The sequence below is a fragment of the Lolium rigidum genome, chromosome 4 (genome assembly GCF_022539505.1).
Source record: "Lolium rigidum isolate FL_2022 chromosome 4, APGP_CSIRO_Lrig_0.1, whole genome shotgun sequence".
Classification (NCBI taxonomy): Eukaryota; Viridiplantae; Streptophyta; class Magnoliopsida; order Poales; family Poaceae; genus Lolium; species Lolium rigidum.
In genome coordinates, this window is record NC_061511.1 from 264,558,059 (window position 1) to 264,575,632 (window position 17,574).

The 17,574-nt window shown below is 44.2% G+C and overlaps 3 long non-coding RNA genes across 5 annotated transcripts; all 3 read right to left on the reverse strand.

Moving 5' to 3' along the window:
• Positions 1-11,671: 11,671 nt before the first annotated feature.
• Positions 11,672-12,864, reverse strand: LOC124707655. 2 transcript variants are annotated; one of them, XR_007004962.1, is made up of 3 exons: positions 12,751-12,864; positions 12,422-12,506; positions 11,672-12,080 (listed from the first exon to the last, which is right to left on the reverse strand). It is a non-coding gene; the product is annotated as an uncharacterized LOC124707655 (long non-coding RNA). The 2 variants fall into 2 exon arrangements; XR_007004961.1 differs by having other exon boundaries at positions 12,422-12,509; positions 12,751-12,858.
• Positions 12,865-12,879: 15 nt separating this feature from the next.
• LOC124707656 lies at positions 12,880-15,215 on the reverse strand. Of its 2 annotated transcripts, none has more exons than XR_007004964.1 (4): positions 14,940-15,215; positions 14,551-14,627; positions 13,672-14,309; positions 12,880-12,917 (listed from the first exon to the last, which is right to left on the reverse strand). It is a non-coding gene; the product is annotated as an uncharacterized LOC124707656 (long non-coding RNA). The 2 variants fall into 2 exon arrangements; XR_007004963.1 differs by lacking the exon at positions 12,880-12,917 and having other exon boundaries at positions 13,199-13,761; positions 14,233-14,309; positions 14,940-15,205.
• A 748-nt stretch (positions 15,216-15,963) lies between these two features.
• Positions 15,964-17,204, reverse strand: LOC124707657. Its single transcript, XR_007004965.1, has 2 exons — positions 17,042-17,204; positions 15,964-16,965 (listed from the first exon to the last, which is right to left on the reverse strand). It is a non-coding gene; the product is annotated as an uncharacterized LOC124707657 (long non-coding RNA).
• Positions 17,205-17,574: the final 370 nt, after the last annotated feature.

A 17,574-nucleotide genomic window follows, 5' to 3' on the forward strand; every position in this document is an offset into this window, starting at 1 on the left:
AGCGCCTACTCGGGTCTGTTAGGCGCGCTGGACCGGACAAGGAAGCGAACCGGGAATTTGGTGGTTCGACCGCCGGTTTTGACCTGAACCGAATGAAACCGGAGGCTGGTTGAACCGGTCAAAGGAAATAATTATGCTCGCGAGCAGTAAAAGAAATGCGTGGCGATGGGATTTGAACCCTGGCCGTGGATATTGGGAGCATTTGTTTAGCCTATACGAGGTAACCACCCATTCCATGCTACTTTTGTGATTACAACACAGAAGTCATCCTATTTGACACGGTATTTTCGCTATTATATAGCTAAAATGATAATTAGTTTTTAATTACCGGTCCAGCTATTGAACCAAGTGAACCACCGGTTCGACCAGTGAACCGTGAACCGAGAGCCTTACCGGTTCGATCACCGGTCCGGTTTTTAAAACTATGGACACACCTTTGCAGGACGCCTGAAATACTTCGCTTGTACAGTTCTCCTTTGATCACCGTGAAAGCTTTAGAGCGTCGAATTACTCGCCTTGCTTCAACTGGATCGTCGGGTATTTCTTTCCTGAGGATATATGATACATATACTTGCATCCAAGGAACCTGTACCATCATCACAAGTTCTTGTTCCTCTTCATCCTCCGTGGGTTCTGTGAGGGGTGTCGAAGTTTTCTCTTTTGCTTTTTTCTGCACCTTTTTTGGCTTCGTAGATCTCTCCGCTATTTCTTCCCAAAATACTCCTGGCGGGATTGGGAGGCACTGCGACCCGATGTTTGCGAGGACGTCGGCTTCATTGTTGCTCAATCTACTGATATGATTTACCTCGCATCCATCGAATAGTTTCTCGAGTTCATTGTACACCTCCTTGTATGCTACCATGCTATCATTGACTGCGTCACATTGGTTCATAACTTGCTGAGCCACCAACTGTGAGTCGCCAAAGATTTTTAATCGAGTTGCACCGCAAGCTTTCGCCATCTTCATCCCGTGTATGAGGGCTTCATATTCTGCTTCATTGTTAGATGCGTTAGGGAACGTCATCCGAAGGATATACTTCTATTTGTCGCCTTCAGGTGATATAAGTACTACTCCTGCGCGAGCTCCTTCTATTCTCTTGGACCCGTCGAAATTCATGGTCCAGGTTCTCGATAAGTCTGGGGGTCCTGTGTTTTGCAACTCCATCCACTCTGCGATGAAGTCTGGCAGAACTTGCGACTTGATTGCTTTTCTTTTTTCGTACGTGATGTCCCGAGGGGAAAGTTCTATTCCCCAAAGGGAGACACGACCCGTAGCTTCTGGATTGTTTAGTATATTTGACAAGGGAGCTTCATTGACCACTATAATCGGGTGTGTCGAAAAATAATGGCGCAATTTTCGTGCTGTTGTGAACACTCCATATGCTAGCTTTTGGTACTGAGGGTACCTTTGTTTGGATGGCGATAAAACTTCGCTGACGAAGTATATCGGCCTCTCGTACTCCGTGGAGTTTTCCTTCTTCTTCTCTTTCGACAACTAACACCGTGCTCACCACTTGGGGCGTGGCTGCGATATATAGCAGGAGAGGTTCCTTTTCCTTCGGCGCCACCAAAATTGGTGGTGTCGAGATTGTGCGCTTCAGATCTTCGAAAGCTCTATCTGCTTCTTCGTTCCACTGGAATTTTTCCCCTTGCTTTATCAGAGCGTAGAACGGTAGTGCTCTTTCTCCCAACCTGGCGATGAATCTACTTAATGCTGCGACTCGCCCAGTTAACTGTTGTACTTCTTTCAACTTTGTTGGCTTTCTCATTGTTACGATAGCTTGTATTTTATCGGGATTTGCTTCAATCCCTCTTGCTGAGACTAGAAACCCCAGAAGTTCTCCTGCTGGGACGCCAAAGGAACACTTCGTCGGGTTCAACTTCAGGCAGAATTTGTTAAGGTTGTCAAAAGTTTCCTTGAGATCCTCGATCAATGTTGTCCCCTTTTTTGACGTTATGACGACATCGTCAATATATACTTGTACGTTCTTTCCAATCTGTGTCGCCAAACACTTCTGCATCATCCTCTGATATGTTGCTCCCGCGTTTTTCAACCCGAAGGGCATTGTTTTATAACAGAATACGCCGTATGGTGTGATGAACGTTGTTTTGGCTTCGTCGTCTTCTCTTAATCTGATTTGGTTAAAACCAGAGTATGCGTCCAAAAAGGAAAGACGTTCGCATCCTGCCGTGGAGTCGATAATCTGATCGATCCTTGGGAGGGAAAAGTGATCCTTTGGACAATGTTTATTGAGACACGTAAAGTCGACACACATGCGAATGACTTTAGTGTTCTTTTTTGGCACCATCACTGGGTTAGCTACCCAAGTGGCTTCGGTCGATATTTCTTTGATGAAACCAGCTTCTCTGAGTCGATCAATTTCTGATAGCATGGCTTTGCGGTTTGGTTCCGAAAAGCGCCGCAAAGGTTGTTTGATTGGCCTCGCTAATGGATCCAAGTTTAGGTGGTGCTCGGCAAGTTCCCTGGGTACTCCTGGCATGTCAGCTGGACACCATGCGAAGATTTTCCAGTTCTCACGGAGGAACTCGACGAGCGCGCTTTCCTATGCGATATCCATGTCGTTTGCGATAGATGTCGTCTTTTTCGGGTCCGTCGGGTGAATTCGCACTTCCTTAGAATTTTTCTCGGTATTGAAGGTTGATTCTTTATTTGGCCTTCCAACGTCTGGCAATACGTCGTAATCAGTCATACTTTTTGACGCCAAATACTCAGCTTGCATCCCGAAAGTTTCTGATAACCGATGAAAATCCTTGTCGCACTTATCGGCTAAGGCGAAGCTTCCTTTGACTGTGATTGGTCCCTTTGGTCCTGGCAATCTCCACAACAGGTATGTATAGTGTGGTACCGCCATAAACCTAGCATATGCTGGTCGTCCCAACAAAGCGTGGTATTGTGATGGAAAATCCACGACTTCAAATTCCAGCTTCTCGATTCTGTAATTTTCTCGGGTTCCAAACTGAACGTCGAGATTGATCTTCCCCAATGGATAACTTGGTTTCTCCGGTGTGATGCCGTGGAACCTTGTATCTGTCGGCTTCAAGTTTGCTAAGGATATGTTCATCTTCCTCAATGTATCTGCATACATAAGGTTTAAGCTGCTGCCACCATCTATGAACACTCGAGAAACATCGAATCCCGCAATGACTGCTGGCAAGATGAGTGCTGACTGTCCTGGTCGAGGAACTTGCTGCGGATGATCTGCTATGGTGAAGTCAATATCTTGCCTTGACCAATTATGATACTCCACTGTTGGTGGAGGCATTTTCTCTGCCATAAACACCTGTCGTGAGATTACTTTCTGAGCTCTATTGGATGGCCTTCCTTTCTGAATCATCGACACCGCTCCGTTTGAGTTAGGATCGACATAAGGTGGTGGTGGAGGTGCTGCCGCTATTCTGAGCTGATGCCGATTGTCATCTGTAATCGCGGGAGGTGGTGGCAGGTGAACCTCGCTCCTGGGCTCCCGAGGATTTCTCTGTGCTGCTCGAGCGGTAGCGTGCTCTGCATACCTTAACATTGCTCGAAAATTTCGACGGTCTTTCTGCAGGTGCCCCGACCTGTCTTTTTCCGTTCGTCGTCGAGGAAAAATGCATCTGACACGGTCCGTTCATCATGTCTTCGGGGGACACAAAAGGCCTTGGGAACCTAGGCCCGCTATTTTGCCTGTTATCGCCTCGCTGCTTGCTGCTCCTCTGATAATCATCTCTATTGTTTCCTCCTGTGTTTGCCCGAAAACCTGCCGAAATTTGCCCTGGGGCGTCATAGTTCGAGTACTGCCGAGGAAATCGTCGCCTCGGTTGGTAATTTCGACCACGGTCCTCCTCTGGCGACCCGTGCCGTTTGTTGTGGACAGCATCTTCTCCATCTGCCCATCTGTTTGCTATCTCCATTAACGCGGATACTTGTCTTTGGATTGGTCCTTCCCAAGTCCTCGACAAAATCTCCACGCCTCGATTCCTGCGACAAACGCATCTATTGCTCTCTCGTCAGATATATTTTCTGCCGAGTTTTTGATGATGTTCCATCTTTGGATGTACTTTCTCATTGGCTCATCTGGCTTTTGTCGACATGCTCTCAACTCTTCTAACGACGCAGGTTTTTTGCACGTGGATCTGAAGTTCTTGACGAATACGTCCTCGAAACTTTCCCAGCTGTCGATAGATCCTGGAGTAAGTTTCTTTATCCAAGATCGTGCGGCTCCACTCAAGTGCACCTGAATACTTTGCATGGCTGTTGCCCTAGTCCCTCCAGTTAACTTCACTGTTTCGAGGTAATCGACTAACCAATCCTCTGGATCTTGCAAGCCGTCGAATTTTTTGAAATGATCGGGTAACTTGAATCCTGAGGGGACTCGAGTTTTTCGGACTCTCCTCGTGAAGCATGGTAAGCCGCACATATCTTCGTCGTTAAGATCCGGAGATTGCCGATGATCCCTTCGCTTTGCCGCGCTCTATCGACCCTTGCTTGTGCTGCTGTGTCTCTTGCTCCGCTTGGTCCTTCAGGGACTGCCGCTGTTGCTGCTGCAGGTCGTGGACTATTTTGCCTTGCCGCTCCTTCGGGAGGCGTTGATACAAACGCTGTCCCCATAGCTCCAACCCCTGCTGTCGCCATATTGTATAATGTTTCCCTTGGATCACCTGGAGGTGGTTTAGATGCGAGGATAAAAGCTTGTGTCGCCATATACCCAGCTTCTGGTGTCTTAGGGATAATGTTTCCTCTTGTATCTATCGACATAAAGGACATGTCGAGGTTTTGAACCAAGTGCTCTCTTTCTGCTTCGGGTATATGTTGTAACCTTGATCTTCCTCTGTTCCGAGCCTCCCTGTGGCTATCACCCGAAACTCTAGATTGTCGACTTAGATCTGCCCTTCTCCTGCTGGATGCAGCAGCTGCCTCCTTTCTCATGTTCAACTCAGCTGTCTGTTTTTCTATTTCTCTGGCAGCTCGTGCGAGCCTATATTGATATGCTTGTAATTCCTCTGGTGTGGCTGTGGTAGCCATTGGTTCTGTACCGTTCATAGCTCTCGCAGCTCTGTCCCATGCTGCTTGTGAAAGTTGAACTCTGTCTCGTGGCTCTGGCCCGACGTATTTGTTGCCTAGCCCTTGTCGCAGATTAGAGGGATCGACGTATGGATTTCCCAGATCGTCGAAAGCCTCAGATGTTTCCTCTTGATCCTCAATGGCATAAATCTGATGATATTTTGTACTCAGATCTATGTTGGGTTTGGTGACATCATCGTTGAGATTGATGAAGACCTTGCCCACTGTGATAGATTTGTCGATGAAGTCGTAGCTGTCGACATCGCTTGAGCCATCGCTTATATATGAGTCCGCGGATGACTCAAACGACATGTCGCTGAAGATCTTGGCGAGTTTATCTCTTGCTCTGGTGCTGACGTAGCGTGGTGCCGAAGTTTCTTCTTCTCCTGACTCGGTTGACGATGTATAGCTTGAAAAATCGGAATCGACCGCTGATGATCCCGACGAAATCGGAATTTCGACACGATACGATCCTTCCTTCTCGATGCGGAAGTGGAACCTTCCGAATGTCATCTCCATGGGCTCCGCCAGATACGCATATGCATCCAAACGGGAGGGTGGGTGAGGAACAAAATCGACAGGACCAGCAGCGATCTGTTTACCTCGATCCATTGCGTTGCTTGCGGTTGACGATGTCGAAGATCTTGAGCGTGCCATCGAGATCAGATCCTTACGCCTCTAATTCCCACAGACGGCGCCAATTGACAAGGTATCAACTTATCAATGCCTATGGATTGTAGGCTAGGGTTTAGTTGGAAGTAGAGGGCAAGTAGATCTCGAAGGTTTCAGCCGAAAAGTACTCGACGATTATGAAAACTAGGGTTTGCAGACAATGATTCGATGATCTCTTCGTCCCTCGACTCCCCCTTTATATAGGAGGTGGAGCCGAGGGTTTCGTTTCGTACAAGTTACAGAGTTCGGGACGGTTTCTAACTCATCCCGCCAGATTACAAATAATACTTCTTATTACAACTCTAACTTTCCTTAATATATCTTGGGCTCCCGAATCTTCTTATTCTTCGGATAATGGGCCTCCAGTAAACCCCGGGTACTATCTTCGGCAGGCCCATTTGGGTTGCCTATGTCAACAGGCTCCATCTCAGGTCCAAAAGGAGGAACAGGGTGGTTCCGTGAGGCCATGAACTCATTCTGGCGCCTCTGTGTCTCTTGGTTCATAGTAAGGCTCTGATGTGCAACATCATTGGTGTTCTTGCACATTTGCCACATGCTGGAGAAGAAGCGAGCGTCACCATGCTTGGAGTGCCGAGATTAGCTGGAGCTAGCATCATGATCATGGTGTTCCTTGGAACGGCGCTCAGTGGAGGGCATCATGGAGGGAACATCCGGACGAGTGGCCTCCTGAGTGGGTATCCTGAATGGGTCCATGATGACTCTTTCACCAAGAACGTTGAGAGGAGCGGGAACAATGTAGTTGATGAGCCGCTGAACATACTGAGCATAGTTGGGAGTCATGCGGTCCATAACTGCACGCTTCAGTTCACAGTGGATAAGATCACAGCCATCAATCTTCCTTGTCCTGTCAGGATGACAATAGTACATCAGATTTAGGTGATAGTTCCTGACTTCACTTGTGTCGCCAGACTTGTTGATGAGGCTTTCACGGAACATCTTGGCAAGGACAAGATATGAGTAGTACATCCCAGAGATAGTGGGAGGTCCAGGTGTAGGGTTCGCAAGATAGCAGAAGGAGATGTCACCCTTAGTAAGCTTGGACCGTGAATGAATCTTGTATCCTGGAGCACTTTCACCACCACAACCCATGGCTGCACGGAACTGAGAGTAGGTGCATGAGTACTTTTCCTTGCCAGTCATCCAGGTGATGGTGCGGTCCTCATCATCATGGAAGAAAACGGTGCAGTGGAACTGACGGACAAGGAGGGGACAGAAGGTAGGATCCTCTTGTTGATCATCGGGCTTGAGGCACACGAGGTCATATAGTCCCATACCCTTCAAGGTTTCAACCACAAAGCGGTACTTTGTGGCCTCATGCAAGGCAAGCTCATCAGGATTGATGGCCTTGGGCAATACAATATCACCATTCTTCATAAACTCATGAGAATCATAGTAACCATCCCATAGGGCTGCTTGTGTCTTGGTCCAGAAGAACTTGTCCCCACGAGTGTAAGTCCGTTGCTCAAAGCGATACGGATTCACCGTCCTCATTTCCTGCCACTCAACACGGTTTGCATTCCCAACATTGAAAGTTGGCACTATTTCATTATCCTCTTGGGCGGCATGCTTATCCTTTTTCTTGCCACCAACAGACTTGGTTCTACCCCCGACTGAGCTGCCAATGTCGATACTACGATGAGCTTGAGGGGGTACGCGACTACTAGAACGGCGGGGAGGATCGGCGAGTCCTTCCTCTCTTGGAAACATTGCCACGTGCCTCACCACTCCAACTACCTGTGAATGAGAAAATAGAGCAGGGATAGCAGTGGGGTAAGCGTACATGTCATCAATAAGAGGGAAGCCAAAAAGCATAGCATATATCCAAGTGTATCGATGAGATTGTGCGAAAACTGGGCAATCCGGCGCACAGGCCGGTCCAACCGGGCAGCAGACCGGACGAGCCGGTTGGCGACCGGTTGACCGGGCCGCACGCTGATGGCGTGTATTTCACACGTTCGTTGGGCAACCCCAAGAGGAAGGTATGATGCGCACAGCAGCAAGTTTTCCCTCAGAAAGAAACCAAGGTTTATCGAACCAGGAGGAGCCAAGAAGCACGTTGAAGGTTGATGGCGGCGGGATGTAGTGCGGCGCAACACCGGAGATTCGGCGCCAACGTGGAACCTGCACAACACAACCAAAGTACTTTGCCCCAACGAAACGGTGAGGTTGTCAATCTCACCGGCTTGCTGTAACAAAGGATTAACCGTATTGTGTGGAAGATGATTGTTTGCGGAGAAAACAGTAAAAACAAGTATTGCGATAGATTGTATTTCGAGTAAAGAGAATTGGACCGGGGTCCACAGTTCACTAGAGGTGTCTCTCCCATAAGACGAACAGCATGTTGGGTGAACAAATTACAGTTGGGCAATTGACAAATAAAGAGAGCATGACAATGCACATACATATTATGATGAGTATAGTGAGATTTAATTGGGCATTACGACAAAGTACATAGACCGCCATCCAAGCTGCATCTATGCCTAAAAAGTCCACCTTCGGGTTATCATCCGAACCCCTCCGGTATTAAGTTGCAAAGCAACGAGACAATTGCATTAAGTATGGTGCGTAATGTAATCAACAACTACATCCTTAGACATAGCATCAATGTTTTATCCCTAGTGGCAACGACACAACACAACCTTAGAACTTTCACATCATTGTCCCGGTGTCAATGCGGGCATGAACCCACTATCGAGCATAAGTACTCCCTCTTGGAGTTAAAAGCATCTACTTGGCCAGAGCATCTACTAATAACGGAGAGCATGCAAGATCATAAACAACACATAAGCATAACTTTGATAATCAACATAACAAGTATTCTCTATTCATCGGATCCCAACAAACGCAACATATAGAATTACATATAGATGATCTTGATCATGATAGGCAGCTCACAAGATCCGACAATGATAGCACAATGGGGAGAAGACAACCATCTAGCTACTGCTATGGACCCATAGTCCAGGGGTAGACTACTCACTCATCACTCCGGAGGCGACCATGGCGGCGTAGAGTCCTCCGGGAGATGATTCCCCTCTCCGGCAGGGTGCCGGAGGCGATCTCCGAGATCCCCCGAGATGGGATCGGCGGTGACGGCGTCTCGCATAGGTTTTCCGTATCGTGGCTCTCGGTGCTGGGGGTTTCGTCACGGAGGCTTTAAGTAGGCGGAAGGGTAGGTCAAGAGGCGGCACGAGGGCCCCACACCACGGGGCCGCGCGGCCAAGGGGGCCGCGCCGCCCTAGGGTGTGGCCCCCTCGTGGCCCCTCTTCGTCTCGTCTTCGGTCTTCCGGAAGCTTCGTGAGAAAATAGGCCTCCGGGCTTTTATTTCGTCCAATTCCGAGAATATTTCTTTACTAGGATTTACGAAACCAAAAACAGCTAGAAAACAGCAATCGGCACTTCGGCATCTTGTTAATAGGTTAGTTCCGGAAAATGCACGAATATGACATAAAGTGTGCATAAAACATGTAGATAACATCAATAATGTGGCATGGAACACAAGAAATTATCGATACGTTGGAGACGTATCGGCATCCCTAAGCTTAGTTTCGCTCGTCCCGAGCAGGTAAAACGATAATAAAGATAATTTACGGAGTGACATGCCATCATAATCTTGATCATACTATTTGTAAAGCATATGTAAAGAATGCAGCGATCAAAACAATGTGTATGACATGAGTAAACAAGTGAACCATAAAGCAAAGACTTTTCATGAATAGCACTTCAAGACAAGCATCAATAAGTCTTGCATAAGAGTTAACTCATAAAGCAATAATTCAAAGTAAAGGTATTGAAGCAACACAAAAGAAGATTAAGTTTCAGCGGTTGCTTTCAACTTGTAACATGTATATCTCATGGATATTGTCAACATAGAGTAATATAATAAGTGCAATAAGCAAGTATGTAGGAATCAATGCACAGTTCACACAAGTGTTTGCTTCTTGAGATGGATAGAAATAGGTGAACTGACTCAATCATTGAAAGTAAAAGAATGGTCCTCATAGAGGAAAAGCATCGATTGCTATATTTGTGCTAGAGCTTTGATTTTGAAAACATGAAACAATTTTGTCAACGGTAGTAATAAAGCATATGCATCATGTAAATTATATCTTATAAGTTGCAAGCCTCATGCATAGTGTACTAATAGTGCTCGCACCTTGTCCTAATTAGCTTGGACTACCTGGATTATCACCGCAATACATATGCTTTAACCAAGTTTCACAAAGGGGTACCTCTATGCCGCTCTGTACAAAGGTCTAAGGAGAAAGCTCGCATTTGGATTTCTCGCTTTTGATTATTCTCAACTTAGACATCCATACCGGGACAACATAGACAACAGATAATGGACTCCTCTTTTAATGCTTTAAGCATTTGACGACAATTAATTCTTTTCTCATTAGAGATTTGAGGATATTTGTCCAAAACTGAAACTTCCACCATGGATCATGGCTTTAGTTAGCGGCCCAATGCTCTTCTCTCACAATATGCATGCTCAAACCATTCAACTCGGTGTAGATCGCCCTTACTTCGGACAAGACGAACATGCATAGCAACTCACATGAAATTCAACAATGAGTTGATGGCGTTCCCCGAGTAAACATGGTTATCGCACAACAAGCAACTTAATAAGAGATAAAGTGCATAATTACATATTCAATACCACAATAGTTTTTAAGCTATTTGTCCCATGAGCTATATATTGCAAAGGTGAATGATGGAATTTTAAAGGTAGCACTCAAGCAATTTACTTTGGAATGGCGGGAAAATACCATGTAGTAGGTAGGTATGGTGGACACAAATGGCATAGTGGTTGGCTCAAGTATTTTGGATGCATGAGAAGTATTCCCTCTCGATACAAGGTTTAGGCTAGCAAGGTTATTTGAAACAAACACAAGGATGAACCGGTGCAGCAAAACTCACATAAAAGACATATTGAAAACATTATAAGACTCTACACCGTCTTCCTTGTTGTTCAAACTCAATACTAGAAATTATCTAGACCTTAGAGAAACCAAATATGCAAACCAAATTTTAGCATGCTCTATGTATTTCTTCATTAATGGGTGCAAAGCATATGATGCAAGAGCTTAAACATGAGCACAACAATTGCCAAGTATCACATTACCCAAGACATTTTTAGCAATTACTACATGTATCATTTTCCAATTCCAACCATATAACAATTTAACGAAGGAGAAACTTCGCCATGAATACTATGAGTAGAAACCAAGGACATATTTGTCCATATGCTACAGCGGAGTGTGTATCTCTCCCATAAAGTGAACTAGCAAGAACTGGCGTGGCGGCACGCCGCGCCCAGCTTGGAGTTAAAGAATAAAGGATGTTTAAAATCATGATAAATTATTGGCTATGATGTGGAGATTTGATAGTAAAACGACAATAAGCAATGTATTAAAATAGTCAGAAGTGAGTGGGCTAGCTATTGCTTTTTATGGTGGAAAGATCCAAGGAATGCAACTAATCATCTTATTTTCACAAAAAGTGGGTACAATAGGGACTTGATTATGGATTCATTTTATTTTCACAAACAATGGGTAAAATAGTGACTTTGACTATGGATTTTACTAAGTTCGGTACATAGGAAGCAATCGAAAGCGGCTACCATAGCTGCCTTCTTTCCTTTGAATAGTTCTTCAGGACCTATTGTCATCATCCTTATTGTTGATGATAGAACAATGATTTACTCGGGAAGGCCGGGGCTGGTGTGTCTTGTGCTCTCATGTAGGAGAGCCTTGGCTCGTCTTGGCTACCAATGTCGGAGAAGATATCTCTCATGCACCATCGGAGTGAGATATTTGAGCAGTGCTCTCCATGGCTTGCTACACTAACGCTTTCAGGACGAAGTGCTTATAATTCTAATACAAACTATGCGACTTCAATGAGCATATTGTTATGTGGAAAATCGGAACTCCTTCCAAACAAAAATATGGGCACAGTAGGAGGTTCAATTGGGTAGTGCACCTTTAACATGGTAATAAGAAATAAGAAAGGATCGCCTAAGAAAATACAGATGCTTTGTCCTTATGCTATCTTGACACTACTTGATCATGCGCATCTAGTTCTTCCAAAACCAACATGAAACCAGTACGTGCTTACTTCCATCATCAACTAACTTTGCTGTCCACACCAGCATTGGTCGCTCCATCATCTTGTCTTCTATGTTCAGCTGCAATTGATTTATCACTTGTGTAGTAGTATCTGGACAGATCAGGCGCCATCTCTGGAGAGTTCGATGAGGTTTAACCCATTGCACCAGCATCATTTTGTAAGTAGTCATCGCAAGTAGGGACTATTTGCCTTTCAACTAAGATTTAAGAAACAAAATTGATAAGTCATTAGTAGCAAGGAGAAGGTGTATGCTTTCAACCGAGAATTGGCAAATATGTTTCACATAGTGGGCACATGTGAGCCGTCGCTAGCTTTGTTTTTTCCGATTCAAATTATGTGTTACCATCCAGCCTATCTAAATTACATACTGAGTAATGCATATTTATTTTGCACCAGTGGTGCATTTCTATATACACTCTATGTAATCGCCTTTATACATGACTACCTTTCAGGTTCAGTTTCGGCGATTTGTGCAAATTTAATTCTGTTCATAGAAATTGCAACTTTAGCAGAAATCCAACAGGAGGAACGACTTACCCAATGAACAAATGATAATACCATTTTAGGCATATCATGTGTGCGAAGTATCCACTAAATCATAGGCCAAACAGATCGAAAATGCCTGCTACAAAAACAACATTAAAACTGAATCATATGCCTGAAATCATCAGAATTTTGGACATGTCGGAAAACATGTCTTAGGTGTTATCTAATAGTTTGTCAAATAAAGTGTAGTTACTTTTTTTCGAGAAAACGCAATGACATTGTGTTTCTTTTCATTGCATAGAAGAAGAGTACATGACTCCTAGGAGGGGAGAAACATCAAAGCTAAAACAACATTAAGATTCAAGCATCAGACTCCGTACCTTGCAGTATGCACAAGGTAGCACCAGTTTCTGGTCCACCAAACACAAGTCCAAAGAACATCATTAGGCGCAGAGGGTTCAAAGAATGAAGCTAAGACAACATTAAGATTCAAGTATCGGACTTCATACCTTGCGGTATGCCCGCGAAGGTAGCACCTCTGGTCTACCTGGACACAAGGATCAAAGTAGAGAAGCAAGAAAACAGAAGATAAGTTCTAACAGGTATAGCAATAAATTTCACATCTGAAACAAAGTAATTCAGTTGAACACTACAATAATTTACAAATGAACATAATACCAAAAAAGAAACCATATAGCTTTTGTTCGACCTCTCCTCCTATACAGATCACATAAGATAAGAAATCATATTAAACGATGTTCAAATACCGAAGCACATCAATTTTTTATCTTATAAATTCATGCGATTAAGGCAGATATAAAGAAAAAAAGTCATTTTTTTCTTATCTTATGAATTCATGCACTGTGGGAGGTCCACACCGACATTCAATTTTGCTTTCGAAAAATTAGTGAATAAAACTTATATGATAAATTAAGAATAAAAAATACATACCATTTCAATAAATTAAGATAAAGCAAGTAAATGCATTAATACATATAGAGATCCAAATGGTTAAGTATTTTATATGCGATAACAAATACTTTTAAACTTACCATTTTCTTCGTGTCATATCTAGTAATAAAACCAACAGCCGAATTACATTGTTGTCCAAGCCACAAAGCTTCAATACCGAGGAAGAGGTTTTCCGTGACATTGAAATGCACGTGTAAAATATATATGCTTATGATCAAAGTATCGAAATGGATGGACATAAAAAGATTCACCCAATATACCACCCAATATATTGACTGCTCAGTTGTATGTTAACTTGAATACAGTATGAAGTATGAGCAAAGCAGTACCCTCTATACAATTTTCATATCATCAGGCTATTCAACAACTCTTCATGCGGCAATCTGAAAAGTGTCTCCTTATATGTCAATTTTCTGTTCCTGAATATATAGTTAGGAAAGGATGGTTAGGATTCTTGCCTAACTATCTTAACATTCCCGCTCAATCTTAACATAACTATGTTCTGAAATCTGAAAAGTGAGTCCTTATATAGATACAACACATTGCGTATAGTTACACGACGTGATTAAGAAGTTATACATGTGGGAAGAGTACACGAATTAGCTGTTCATGCTTATATATTTTCCTACAGGATTAAATAGCTATTAGGATCGTGTGACATAAGTGTTAGATGAGCTAGGGCTATAACTTACATTGCTACTTCATTACATAGAGCTACCTAACTGGCAGATCAGCTAATGGTACTGATGTACGCTTTTTTTGAGATGGTACTGATGTACGCTGGTACTTATTACTTAGCAGATTAGGTAAGATGGGTGCTCCAGTTATCAATGGCCGGAATTGCAGTTTGGGACGGGGAAGCGAGGACAGGTGCAGATTTTTGTCCTTACTGGAAGGCATGGTGAGCGGCAGGGGAAGGTGCTGCATTGGGCTCATCTTCTCCTTGCATGGTTGTGGGAGTAATGTTCTGTGCGTACACATAAATGAATTAAAATCAGAAGAGAAAAGCAAGCAACAAACATATAGAGACCATGGCTCAATACTAAGTTAACTGATTACAACGATACAAAATAATATAAAGACATATGAGACAAAAGATAGTCTTCAGTACATTGATTACAACCACACAGGGCAACACGAAGCACAAAAAAGAAACTACTTGTTTGACTACAAAATATGCGAGGACAGGCGCAGATTTTTGTCCTTACTGGAAGGCATGGTGAGCGGCAGGGGAAGGTGCTGCATTGGGCTCATCTTCTCCTTGCATGGTTGTGGGAGTAATATTCTGTGCGTACACATAAATGAATTAAAATCAGAAGAGAAAAGCAAGCAACAAATATATAGAGACCATGGCTCAATACTAAGTTAACTGATTACAACGATACAAAATAATATAAAGACATATGCGACAAAAGATAGTCTTCAGTACATTGATTACAACCACACAGGAAACCACGAAGCACAAAAAAGAAACTACTTGTTTGACTACAAAATATAAAGACTGCCTCAGAATGCATCCTGAAACAAAGGAACAACGAACTACTTGTTTGACTACACAGCATAAGTATATTGCGAAGTATAACACAAATGAACATACCTGTACATGCAGGGTGCAGCGAGATTTACCATGAACAGTCAATTACTTTTTGATATATCACGCTTCCTGTCTCCAGGTCGTGCACCGTCCCCATCTATTACATCAAGGTTGATTGCGGCAGTCGATACCAAGTTAAAACAACCTCCAGCTACCCTCTCTATGATGCCAGCCCAAGAGAGTATGAGGAACGAAGAAACCTGGTAGTAATGCAAATTAGTTTAAGAGTTGGCCACAAAGTTCAACTTTTATATGAGCTAGTATCGAGGAAAAGAGATCACTTACCGATACTTGTGCTTGCATATTGCCTCTGAATTATTTCCGGGAAACCAGGTAACCCGAGTTTCGAGGAAAAGAGATCACTTACTCGATACTTGTGCTTGCATATTGCCTCTGAATTATTTCCGGGAAACCAGGTAACCCGAGTTTGCAACATTTTCAGTAGCTCGGCCAAGCTGGTAAACTGATAAATCTTCTCCGCATTTAAATTGAAATATTTATATCTCATGACAGAAAAATTATTACTCGTGACCGAAAAAATCAAGATCTCTAAGCGAGCTTATTGTAAGTCGGAGTAAGACAAAGTTAATTCTGTCTAAATGGTACAAATACTCCTTAGCGTGCCATCTGTACGGGCATCTATTGGTCATGCCCATGTAGTATCAATGCATAAATTTCCTATACCTTTCTTCAACTATATTTAACTTACAGAAAAGGAACATAACAATCCCACAATAACAGAAGACCCCAACATTACTATCAGGCCTAAATGCTTCTGCTGGTATCAAATAGACAGTCAGATGTTCCAAATGACTGTAACCGTTTGAAAGAGAGGTTTGTGTTATGCTGGCTAAATACATTCATACTTAGAAAAGATATTATGTAGGATAGTAAACTCGTTTCTTCCATACCTCACATGAAATTTCATAATACTATCTAGTTGATGCATACATGTATGGACCTAAACGACTAAAATATTCTGAAGTTTCAGTTTGTGTATAGTCAGAGCAGTTACGGATATAAAAAATTTCTAGACTTTCAAATTGATACACAGTAATTATGGGCTGTGCAGCAGCGCAGAATAATATTACTTGAGATCTAAATAGTTGAAGTACCATAATGCACATTTCCAATCCAATCTATTCAAGCAGGTTTGCGTTGTGAACTAATCAAGTCATCCTGGCAAACCACACATTTATATTCACTCCTATCCCCCTAATCAACAAATGGTTTGAAGATGTGATCAACTGAGAAAAAATGGGTGAAACTTTCCTCCGTTGGCATGTAGTTAAATATATAAACTTATAGAGCATCAAACGGATCTATATAGAAAAGGATATGTGAAGAAAAAAATCCACAGCCCCAAGTATTACAAACATATAATCAGTATCATCTATTGGTAAATATAAACTAACCTTTTTGTTTATAAACAAAGTTAACTTGATAAAATTGGAGAAGTTCGATGTATGACCAATTGGCCATGAAGGATTGAGATGATATTTAAGATGAAAAACGTACCTGCAGAATCATGTAGATGTAGTGGAAGTGTAATGAATGTCACTTCTTGCAGGATTAACATTCGCAGGGACTGGTATAAAGGCAAATGATGGAAGAAAAAGGAGATAATTGTCCCTCATGGATATAAGAGGATCAGCAAGATCATCTGCTAAACCGTTACCCATGATAGCAGTGAATAAATCCATGGCTTCGTTCTTTCTTCCTTTCTGTTACCGTTCCCCATGACTCATCTTCTTGTTGAGGCCTAAAACGCAGAAGATGGCAACAACCACCGAATCCATACAGGCACCAGTGGCGCTGGCACCACAGAATTGCAGGACGGACAGATCGAGAGCAACACCGTGAGGAGCCAAAAATCTAGAAGAGAGACAAAAATTAAGTAGCATACCCGATGGTTGTTTCTCATCAGGAACGTTTCCTCCAAAATATATCACAGGAGCACCCAAATCAGTGGAGCCCGTCATCCTGAAGCTGGACCTGAAGCTCCTCCTCGGCCTTGTAACTCTTTGGCCTTTATTTTTAGAGAGAAAAGAGAGAGAGAGATCAGAGGCGCTCGATTAGGTCGCTACAACAGGAGCCGCGACGACCTCTAATGGCGCAAGAAACTGCCGCCAATTGCAACGCTGCTTTCGTGGTGTCGCTGGCGAGGAAGGCCAATATCGCAGTCGCTAATAGAAGTTGGACGCCGGCGAGGCTGCGGCCCTCACCACGCCGGCAGCCACTGCAGCTCCCGCTCGCCGTGACGAAGTAACCGCGCACGCCGGCCACCGCGGAGCCGAGGAGGTGATGGCGGCCGCGGAGCCGAGGACGCGCCGGCCATCGCGGAGCCGAGGACGCGCCGGCCATCGCGGAGCCGAGCACGAGCAGGCAGCGGCAGCCGCAGAGCCGAGGACGCGCCGGACGGAGCAGAGCCGAGGACGCGCCGGCCATCGCTGCCGCTCCGCGGCCGGCTATCGCGGAGCCGAGCAGGCAGCGGCAGTCGCAGAGCCGAGGACGTGCCGACGGAGCAGAGCCGAGCAGGCGGCGGCGGCCGCAGAGCCGAGGACGCGCCGGCCATCGCTGCCGCTCCGTGTGTGTGCCCGCCTATCTAGCCGCCGGACGCCGAGCGACATGGATGGAT